This window comes from Microcaecilia unicolor, chromosome 10 (genome assembly GCF_901765095.1).
Source record: "Microcaecilia unicolor chromosome 10, aMicUni1.1, whole genome shotgun sequence".
Lineage (NCBI taxonomy): Eukaryota > Metazoa > Chordata > Amphibia > Gymnophiona > Siphonopidae > Microcaecilia > Microcaecilia unicolor.
Window position 1 is genome coordinate 119,230,640 of NC_044040.1, and position 12,006 is coordinate 119,242,645.

At 45.8% G+C, this 12,006-nt stretch overlaps 1 protein-coding gene across 2 annotated transcripts in view; it reads right to left on the reverse strand.

The window, feature by feature from the left end:
• RYK (receptor like tyrosine kinase) overlaps nucleotides 1-12,006 on the reverse strand; it is a 1,372,566-nt gene that overhangs the window by 155,683 nt on the left and 1,204,877 nt on the right. The gene's annotated exons all lie outside the window — the stretch shown is intronic.

Here is a 12,006-nt window from a genome sequence, read left to right on the forward strand (position 1 = left end):
CCATCCTCATTCTCCTCGACCTATCCGCCGCTTTTGACACTGTCAATCACAACTTACTTCTTGACACACTGTCCTCTTTTGGGTTCCAGGGCTCTGTCCTCTCCTGGTTCTCCTCTTATCTCTCCCATCGTACCTTCAGAGTACACTCTCATGGTTCTTCCTCCACCCCTATCCCGCTCTCTGTTGGAGTCCCTCAGGGTTCTGTCCTTGGACCCCTTCTTTTCTCTATCTACACCTCTTCCCTGGGCTCCCTGATCTCGTCTCATGGCTTCCACTATCATCTTTATGCTGACGACACCCAGCTTTATCTCTCCACACCTGACATCACTGCGGAAACCCAGGCCAAAGTATCGGCCTGCTTATCCGACATTGCTGCCTGGATGTCCAACCGCCACCTGAAACTGAACATGGCCAAGACCGAACTTCTTGTCTTCCCACCCAAACCCACTTCTCCTCTACCTCCACTCTCTATCTCGGTTGGTAACACCCTCATAGTCCCTGTCTCTTCTGTCCGCAACCTCGGTGTCATCTTCGACTCCTCCCTCTCCTTCTCTGCGCATATCCAGCAGATAGCCAAGACCTGTCGCTTCTTCCTCTATAACATTAGCAAAATCCGCCCTTTCCTCTCTGAGCACACCACCCGAACTCTCATCCACTCTCTCGTTACCTCTTGCCTTGACTACTGCAACCTACTCCTCACTGGTCTCCCACTTAGCCACCTATCTCCCCTTCAGTCCATTCAGAATTCTGCTGCACGTCTTATCTTCCGCCTGAACCGATACACTCATATCACCCCTCTCCTCAAGTCACTTCATTGGCTTCCGATCAGGTATCGCATTCAGTTCAAGCTTCTGCTACTAACCTATAAATGTACTCGATCTGCAGCCCCTCCTTACCTCTCAACCCTCATCTCCCCTTACGTTCCTACCCGTAACCTCCGCTCTCAAGACAAATCCCTCCTTTCAGTACCCTTCTCCACCACCGCCAACTCCAGGCTCCGCCCTTTCTGCCTCGCCTCACCCCACGCATGGAACAAACTCCCTGAGCCCATTCGCCAGGCCCCCTCCCTGCCCATCTTCAAATCCTTGCTTAAATCCCACCTCTTCAATGTCGCCTTCGGCACCTAACCACCACACCTCTACCCAGGAAATCTAGACTGCCCCAACTTGACATTTCGACTGCCCCAACTTCACATTTCGTTCTTTAGATTGTAAGCTCCTTTGAGCAGGGACCGTCCTTCTTTGTTTAATTTGTACTGCGCTGTGTAACCCTAGTAGCGCTCTAGACATTTTAAGTAGTAGTAGTAGTAAGATTGAGGAACGTGCGTGCTGATCTTTTTGTGTTCCTCATAAGTACATAAGCATCCCCATGCTGGGACAGACCAAGGGCCCATCGAGCCCAGCACCCTATCACCGACAGCGGCCAAAAGAACAAACAATTTGTCCCGCCCATCCTAGAAATACTGTATTATTCCCTCATCCATTCAATAACATTACATAAGTACATAAGCACCGCCATACTGGGAAAAGACCAAGGGTCCATCATACCCAGCATCCTGGCTCCAACAGCGGTCAATTCAGGCTTCAAGAACCCGGCAACACCCCCCCCCCCCCCCCAAAAAAAAAAAAATTAATAATGTTCAATGGACTTTTCCCTCAGGAATCTGTCCAAACCCCCTTTCAATTCTGTAAGGCCAGCTGCTGTCACTACATTCTCCGGCAACGAGTTCCAGAGTCTAACTACACGCTGGTAAAGAAAAACTTTCTCCTATTTGTTTTAAATCTACCATATTCTAGCTTCATCTTGTGTCCCCTGGTTTTGTTGTTGTTTGAAAGTGTAAACAAATGCTTCACATCTGTCTGCACTACTCCGCTCATTATCTTGTAGACTTCTATCATATCACCCCTCAGCCGCCTTTTCTCCAAGCTGAAGAGCTCTAACCTTTTCAGCCTTTCCTCATAGGGAAGTCGTTCCATTCCCTTTATTATTTTCGTCACCCTTCTCTGCACCTTCTCTAATTCCTTTATATCTTTTTTGAGATGCGGCAACCAGAATTGGACACAATACTCGAGGTACGGTCGCATCATGGAGCGATACAACGGCATTACAACATCCTCGTGTTTCTTTTCCATCCCTTTCCTAATAATACTCAACATTCTGTGTGCTTTCTTAGCCACCGCAGCAAACTGAGCAGAAGTTTTTAACGTCTTATCAACGATGACTCCCAGATTCCTTTCTAGGTCCGAGACTCCTAACGCGTAACCTCGCATGACATAGCTATAATTCGGGTTCCTCTTACCCACATGCATCACTTTGCACTTGTCATCATTGAACTTCATCTGCCACTTGCACGCCCAATCCCCCAGTCTCGTGAGGTCCTCCTATAATCTTTCACACTCCTCCTGTGACTTGACGACCCTGAATAACTTTGTGTCATCTGCAAATTTAATTACCTCACTAGTTACTCCCATCTCTAGGTCATTTATAAATATGTTAAAATGCAGCAGTCCCAGCACAGACCCCTGCGGGACCCCACTAACGACCCTTCTCCACTGAGAATACTGACCATTCAACCCTACTCTTTGCTTCCTATCTTTCAACCAGTTCTTAATCCATAGTAATAACCTACCTCCGATCCCATGACTCTCCAGTTTCCTCTGGAGTCTTTCATGAGGCACTTTGTCAAACACCTTTTGAAAATCCAGATACACAATATCCACCGGCTCCCCATTGTCCACGTTTGTTCACCCCCTCAAAAAGATGCAGTAGATTGGTAAGGCAAGACTTCCCTTCACTAAATCCGTGCTGACTTTGTCTCATCAGCCCATGTTTTTGTATGTGCTCTGTAATTTTATTCTTAATAAAAGCCTCTACCATTTTGCCCGGTACCGACGTCAGATTCACCAGTCTATAATTCCCCAGATCTCCTCTGGAACCTTTTTTAAAAATCGGCGTAACATTGGCTACCCTCCAGTCCTTCCGGTACTACACTCGATTTTAGGGATAGATTGCATATTACTAACAGTAGCTCTACAAGTTCATTTTTCAGTTCTATTAATACTCTGGGATGAATACCATCAGGTCCTGGTGATTTACTACTCTTCAGTTTGCAGAACTGACCCATTACATCCTCCAAGTTTATAGAGAATTCGTTTAGTTTCTCCGACTCGCCTGCTTCAAATATGCTTTCCGGCACCGGTGTCCCTCCCAAATCCTCCTCGGTGAAGATCGAAGCAAAGAATTCATTTAATTTCTCCGCTACGGCTTGGTCTTCCCTGATCGCCCCTTTAACACCATTTTCGTCCAGCGGCCCAACCGATTCTTTAGCCGGCTTCCTGCTTTTAATGTATCAAACATTTTTTTTACTATGTATTTTCGCATCTAATGCTAACTTTTTTCAAAGTCCTTTCTTGCCCTCCTTATCTCTGCTTTGCATTTGGCTTGGCATTCCTTATGTTTTATCTTGTTACTTTCAGTCGGTTCTCTTCTCCACTTTCTGAAGGATTGCTTTTTGGTTCTAATGACTTCCTTTACCTTACTGTTTAGCCACGCTGGCTAACGTTTGGTCTTTTTTCCCCTTTTTCTAATACGCGGAATATATTTGTCCTGTACCTCCAGGATGGTACTTTTAAACAGTATCCACGCCTGATGCAAGTTTTTTACCCTGTGAGCTGCTCCTTTCAGTCTTTTTTTCACCGTTTTTCTCATTTTGTCATAATCACCTTTTCTAAAGTTAAACGCTAGTACATAAGTAATGCCACACTGGGAAAAGACCAAGGGTCCATCGAGCCCAGCATCCTGTCCACGACAGCGGCCAATCCAGGCCAAGGGCACCTGGCAAGCTTCCCAAACGTATAAACATTCTATACATGTTATTCCTGGAATTGTGGATTTTTCCCAAGTCCATTTAGTAGTGGTTTATGGACGTCCTTTAGGAAACTGTCTAACCCCTTTTTAAACTCTGCCAAGCTAACCGCCTTCACCACGTTCTCCGGCAATGAATTCCAGAGTTTAATTATGCGTTGGGTGAAGAAACATTTTCTCCGATTTGTTTTAATTTTACTATGTGTGATTTCCCCACACAAAAGCTGTGCTGACTTGTTCTCAGTAATCCATGTCATTGGATGTGCTCTGTAATTTTGTTTTTGATAATAGCCTCTACAATTTTCCCAGGCACCGACATCAGACTCACCGGTCTATAATTTCCTGGATCTCCCCTGGAACCTTTTTAAAAAATCGGCGTTAGATTGGCCACCCTCCAATCTTCTGGTACCACGCTCGATTTTAAGGATAAACTGCATATCACTAACAGTAGCTCCGCAAGCTCACTTTTTAGTTCTATCAGTACTCTAGGATGAATACCATCCAGTCCAGGAGATTTGCTACTCTTCAGTTTGCTGAACTGCCCCATTACGTCCTCCAGGTTTACCGTGAAGTCAGTAAGTTTCTCCGACTCGTCCGCTTGAAATACCATTTCAGACACCGGTATCCCACCCAAATCTTCCTCGGTGAAGACAGAAGCAAAGAATTCATTCAATCTCTCCACTACATCTTTATCTTCCTTGATTGCCCCTTTTACCCCTCGGTCATCCAGTGGCCCAACTGATTCTTTTGCCGGCTTCCTGCTTTTAATATACCGAAAACATTTTTTGCTATGTTTTATTGCCTCTAATGCTATCTTTTTTCGTAATCCCTCTTGGCCTTCTTTATTTGCGCCTTGCATTTGCTTTGACACTCCTTATGTTGCTTCTTGTTATTTTCAGAGGGTTCCTTCTTCCATTTTCTGAAGGCGTTTCTTTTAGCCCTAATAGCTTCCTTCACCTCACTTTTCGACCATGCCGGCTGTCTTTTGGACTTCCGTCTTTCTTTTCTAATTCACAGAATATGTTTGGCCTGGGCCTCCAGGATGGTATTTTTGAACAGCGTCCATGCCTGTTGTACAGTTTTTACCCTCTCAGTTGCCCCCCTAAGTTTTTTTTAACCGTTCTTCTCATTTTATCATAGTCTCCTTTTTTAAAGTTAAACGCTAACGTATTTATTTATTTATTGCATTTGTATCCCACCTTTTCCCACCTATTTGTAGGCTCAAAGTGGCTTACAGAGTGTGGTTATGACATAATCATTTCGTGTTAACAAGTACATTTCTTATAGTTTGAATGTTGGTAAGAGAAGATAAGCATAGTTGTTTCATGATGACAAGTAGGGGAGGATAGACGAGAAGTGTTAGGTAAGTTAGAGGTGAGCTGTGGTAATTGTGTGATTTGTTGAAGTAGTTTGTAGGCTATGTATTTTCCTTGTAGGCCTTTTGGAAGAGATGAGTTTTCAGAGATTTGCGGAAGTTAGTTAATTCGTCAATAGTTTTCAGGTCTGTAGGTAGATCATTTCACAGCTGTTTAGCATGTAGATTGGGGCGTCTGCGTATATAATTTTGTGTACTATCGTGCAGATCTTGAACTCAACACATCTTTGAGTGGGAGCCATGGAGTTCTCTCTTAAGGGTTGAGCACTTTCATATTTATTTTTTCCAAATATGAGTCTGGTGGCTGTATTCTGGGCTGCTTGAGTTTTTAAAATAGTTTTGTTCTTTGCAGCCGGCGTATAGTGCATTACAGTAGTCCATTGACTGTACCAGGGTGCGGAAGATATGTCTCGGGAAGAAAGGTTTTACTCTTTTGAGTTTCCACATTGATTGAAACATTCTCTTCATTGTATTCTTCACATGAGTATCAAGTATGAGGTTTCGGTCGATAGTCACTCCAAGAATTTTTAGGTTTTGCCGCGATGGGAAGAGAACAGTATGGTGTGGTTATTTTGGAGTACGTGTTTTTTGTTGTGTTGTGAGGTTAGTACTAGACATTGTGTTTTCTCTGCGTTGAGTTTCAGTTTGAACGCATTAGCCAGGAGTGCATGTTTGGAGGCTTGATTGATCTTGTTGGTGGATTTCGTTTAGATCCTGCTTGAAGGGGATGTAGATCGTGACATTGTCTGCATAATATTAGGGATTGAGGTTTTGATTGGCTAGGAGTTTGGCTAGTGGTATCATCATTAGTTTGAAGAGAGTTGGTGATAGGGGGGATCCTTGGGGAAACTCTGCCTTCAGGTGTCCAGGGGGATGGAGGTGTCCGCGTTGATTGTGACTTGGTATGATCTTGTGGTCAGGAATCCTTTGAACCATTTGAGAACTGTGCCTCCTACTCCGAAGTATTCTAGGATTGTGTAATAGTATTTCATGGTTGACCATGTCAAAGGCGCTGGACATGTCGAATTGTAAGAGGAGTCTGTTGTTGCCGGTTGCAATTGCTTGTTGAAGCATTTATTGCCGCACTAGTACCGTTTCGGTACTGTGATTTGTCTGGAATCCTGACTGCGATTCCGTGCAGAATTGAATGTTCGGTTAGGTACTCAGAGAGTTGTTTCGTCACTATGCCCTCCATGAATTTGGTTATGAGTAGATAGATGCTACTGGGCGATAGTTAGGTCCGGTGTGGTTTTCTTCGCATCTTTGGCAGTGGGGTAAGTAGGATGTTTCCTTCTCCGTGAGAAAGAGGCCGTTTTGAAGCCTGTAGTTTATGTGCTTCATAAGGTCTTTTTTGAATTGTTTGGGGGCTGATTTTATTAGGCTATTGGTTGCAGACGTCCAATTTGCATTGTGACAACGTATTTTCCGAGCCATTTTGAGAATTCATCCGAAGATATCGGTCAAACTTGGTCCATGATCGATCTGCTGGGCATTCCCCTAATTTGAGTCTAGGCATTCAACGATGCTTGTGTACTCAGTTTATTAGTAGATATCATGAGTTGTAGCTTTGTGATTTTTTGGTTGAAGTACTTTGCAAGATTGGTTGCAGATGGGGTGTCTGTGTTGTTAGAGGTGACCGGTGTGGTGTTTAGGGAGTTTGTTTACAAGTGTGAAGAGTTTGGTGTGGTCCTTGTAATTTGGTCCTATTGTGGTTTGTAGTAAGTCTTTTAGTTTGTCTGATAGTGTATTTGTATTTTCTTTGTAGTTTTTTCCAGTCATTGAGTGTATGTTCGTCTTTTTCTTGATCCATAGCTCGTTCTAATCTTCTGACGTGTGTTTTAGTTCTTTCAATTCTTCATTGAACCATGGTATGGAATTTATTCTATGTGAGGTTCTGGTTTGTATTGTGCTATGCTATCTAGTACTGTTTTGCATCTGTTGTCCCACTCTTGGAGAAATTGGGGGGAGTCTGTGGGAGTTGTCCATTCATCTGTAAGAATTGTTGCCAGAATGTTTGCGTGTCAATTTTACCCTCTCGTACTATAGTTTTAATCACTTGTTTTTGTTGTGTCTTTTTTGTTTTCCAACGTAAGGAGAGTTTTGCTTTGTAGTGATCGGTCCATGGCGCGGCTGTCCATTTTGTATCTGGAAGGTGAGGGTGGATTCTGATGGGAATTTGTAGGTGATAATATCTAAGGTGTGTCCTTTTTTTTTTTTTTATTTGACCTCCAGTGTATAGTACTTCAAGGTTGATATCAAAACTGATCACATTATGATCACTGTTATCAAGCGACCCCAGTACCATAACGTCCCTCACCAGATCATGTGCTCCATTAAGGACCAAGTCTCGAATTTTTCCTTCTCTATCGTTGGCTCCTGCAACAGCTGCTCCATAAAGCTGTCCCTTGATTTTATCAAGGAATTGTACCTCTCTAGCATGTCCCGATGTTACATTTACCCAGTCTATATTTGGATAATTGAAGCCACCCACATTGCCCGTTTTGTTTGCGTCTCTGATTTCTTTTATCATTTCTGCCTCTACACTGCTCATCCTGGCGAGGTGGACGGTAGTACACTCCTATCCACCGGTCCTTTTCCCTTTTATACATGGAATATCAACCCCACAATGATTCAAAAGTGTGATTTGTGTCCTGCTGAATTTGTAATCTATCTGAGTCAAGCTCTCGTTAATATATATGCTACCCCTCCACCAGTCTGGTCCACCCTATCACTATAATATACTTTGTACCTCGGTATGACAGTGTCCCCACTGATTATCCTCCTTCCACCAGGTCTCAGTAATGCCTATTTATCCAATTTTTCATTTAGTTGCAATATATTCCAACTCTCCCATCTTATTTCTTAGACTCCTAGCATTTGCATATAGACATTTCAGAGTATGTTTGTTGTTCCTATTTGCATGATGCTTAGAACCTGACACTATTGATTTGCCATCTTTGTCTGATCTTTAGTTGTATTTAAGGGCACCTGGCCTACCACGGTCTGTTGCGCAACCTCACTATCCAGGAAACCCTATCTTCCCTGTTTGTGAGGTATCCTTGCAAGATACCTTATCCCGAACCATGCGCTTTTGAGCAACTGTCGGCCTGCCCCCCATTTCTAGTTTAAAAGCTGCTCTATCTCCTTTTTAAATGCCGATGCCAGAAGGCCTGGTCCCACCCCTGGTTAAGGTGGAGCCCATCCTTTCGGAATAGGCTCCCCCTTCCCCAGAATGTTGCCCAGTTCCTAACAATCTAAAACCTTCCTCCCTGCACCATCGTCTCATCCACGCATTGAGACTCCGGAGATCTGCCTGTCTTTTGGCCCTGCACGTGGAACAGGTAGCATTTCAGAAATGCTACCCTAGAGGATCTGGATTTGAGCTTTCTACCTAAGAGCCTAAATTTGGCTTCCAGAACCTCTCTGCCACATTTTCCTATGTCACTGTACCCACATGTACCAAGATAGCCGACTCCTCCCCAAAAACTATCTAAAATCCTATCTAGGTGACGCGTGAGGTCTGCCACCCTTCGCACCAGGCAAGGGGCAAGTCACCAGGTGATCCTCACTTCCACCAGCCACCCAGCTATCTATATGCCTAATGATCGAATCACCAACTACAACGGCTGTCCTAACCTTTCCCTCCTGGGCAGCACTTGGAGACATATCCTCGGTGCGAGAGGATTGTACATCCCCTGGTGGGCAGGTCCTGGCTACAGGAGTATTTCCTACTTCACCAGGGTGATGCTCTCCTTCTAGGAGACCTCCCTCCTCCAAGGTAGCAGAGGGGCTACCAGACTGGAGGTGGGACTTCTCTACAACATCCCTGTAGGTCTCCTCTGTCTCAGCTCCACCAAGTCTGCTACTCTAGCCTCAAGAGAACGGACACGTTGCATCGGGCACACACATATGACATCTCACCAAGTGGGAGATAATCATACATGTGACACTCAATGCAAAAGACCGGATAGCACCCCTCTCACTGCTGACCTCCATCGTAGTGTTTTTGAGTTTTTCAATAATTTAAAACTTGCTACAGTATAAGGATATTTTAGTTTATATAGTATATTGTATGATTTATTTAGAGTTTCCTTCTTAGATGGTAATAAAAATGTATTTTAAACTCTGTAAGAGCACTCCGTGCTTGTTACCCTAATTACAATACCTGACTATAAATGAAGAGTTGTCCTAGGGGTGGGAAGACTAAACTAGATCCTGCAGTGCCTGTTAGATTCTATCTGTTATGCTGTGGTACCAAGGCTTTAAAAACTAAGTGGAAAAGACTATTGGCGATTAGTTGTTAAAATGTGCTTTTTATATTTTTGCCTAACAGTAACCTACAATTCTCCCCTTTAAACCCCAATCTTTAAGTTCCCAAGCACAAAGCAAAGTAGCGTTCACTTACCAGACAAAGCGAATGCTACATACCTGTAGAAGGTATTCTCCGAGGATAGCAGGCTGATGGTTCTCACCGATGGGCGACGTCCACGGCAGCCCCTCCAATCGGAAACTTCTCTAGCAAAGTCCTTTGCTAGTCCTCACGCGCCCGCGCGCACCGTGCATTGCGCTGGGCCGTCTTCCCGCCCGAAACCGGCTCGAGCCGGCCAGTCCAGTATGTAGCAAGACAATACACTTCAAGGGAAGACACAACTCCAAAGGGAGGCGGGCGGGTTTGTGAGAACAATCAGCCTGCTGTCCTCGGAGAATACCTTCTACAGTATGTAGCATTCGCTTTCTCCGAGGACAAGCAGGCTGCTTGTTCTCACTGATGGGGTATCCCTAGCCCCCAGGCTCACTCAAAACAACAACCATGGTCAATTGGACCTCGCAACGGCGAGGACATAACTGAGATTGACCTAAAAAATTTACCAACTAACTGAGAGTGTAGCCTGGAACAGAACAAACAGGGCCCTCGGGGGGTGGAGTTGGATCCTAAAGCCCAAACAGGTTCTGAAGAACTGACTGCCCGAACCGACTGTCGCGTCGGGTATCCTGCTGCAGGCAGTAATGAGATGTGAATGTGTGGACAGATGACCACGTCGCAGCTTTGCAAATTTCTTCAATAGAGGCTGACTTCAAGTGGGCTACCGACGCAGCCATGGCTCTAACATTATGAGCCGTGACATGACCCTCAAGAGCCAGCCCCGCCTGGGCGTAAGTGAAGGAAATGCAATCTGCTAGCCAATTGGATATGGTGCGTTTCCCTACAGCCACTCCCCTCCTATTGGGATCAAAAGAAACAAACAATTGGGCGGACTGTCTGTGGGGCTGTGTCCGCTCCAGATAGAAGGCCAATGCTCTCTTGCAGTCCAATGTGTGCAGCTGACGTTCAGCAGGGCAGGAATGAGGACGGGGAAAGAATGTTGGCAAGACAATTGACTGGTTCAGATGGAACTCCGACACGACCTTTTGGCAAGAACTTAGGGTGAGTGCGGAGGACTACTCTGTTATGATGAAATTTGGTGTAAGGGGCCTGGGCTACCAGGGCCTGAAGCTCACTGACTCTATGAGCTGAAGTAACTGCCACCAAGAAAATGACCTTCCAGGTCAAGTACTTCAGATGGCAGGAGTTCAGTGGCTCAAAAGGAGGTTTCATCAGCTGGGTGAGAACGACATTGAGATCCATGACACTGTAGGAGGCTTGACAGGGGGCTTTGACAAAAGCAAACCTCTCATGAAGCGAACAACTAAAGGCTGTCCTGAGATCGGCTTACCTTCCACATGGTAATGTATGCACTGATTGCGCTAAGGTGAACTCTTACAGAGTTGGTCTTGAGACCAGACTCAGACAAGTGCAGAAGGTATCAAGCAGGGTCTGTGTAGGACAAGAGCGAGGAGCTAGGGCCTTGCTGTCCACACCAGACGGCAAACCTCCTCCATAGGAAAGAAGTAACTCCTCTTAGTGGAATCTTTCCTGGAAGCAAGCAAGACGCGGGAGACACCCTCTGACAGACCCAAAGAGGCAAAGTCTACGCTCTCAACATCCAGGCCGTGAGAGCCAGGGACCGGAGGCTGGGATGCAGAAGAGCCCCTTCGTCCTGCGTGATGAGGGTCGGAAAACACTCCAATCTCCACGGTTCTTCGGAGGATAACTCCAGAAGAAGAGGGAACCAGATCTGACGCGGCCAAAAAGGAGCAATCAGAATCATGGTGCCTCGGTCTTGCTTGAGTTTCAACAAAGTCTTCCCCACCAGAGGAATGGGAGGATAAGCATACAGCAGGCCCTCCCCCCAATCCAGGAGGAAGGCATCCGATGCCAGTCTGCCGGGGGCCTGAAGCCTGGAACAGAACTGAGGGACTTTGTGGTTCACTCGAGATGCGAAGAGATCCACCAAGGGGGTGCCCCACGCTTGGAAGATCTGGCGCACCACTCTGGAGTTGAGCGACCACTCGTGAGGTTGCATAATCCGGCTCAGTCTGTCGGCCAGACTGTTGTTTACGCCTGCCAGATATGTGGCTTGGAGCACCATGCCGAGACGGCGAGCCCAGAGCCACATGCCGACGGCTTCCTGACACAGGGGGCGAGATCCGGTGCCCCCCTGCTTGTTGACATAGTACATGGCAACCTGGTTGTCTGTCTGAATTTGGATAATTTGATGGGACAGCCGATCTCTGAAAGCCTTTAGAGCGTTCCAGATCGCTCGCAACTCCAGGAGATTGATCTGTAGACCGCGTTCCTGGAGGGACCAGCTTCCTTGGGTGTGAAGCCCATCGACATGAGCTCCCCATCCCAGGAGAGACGCATCCGTTGTCAGCACTTTTTGTGG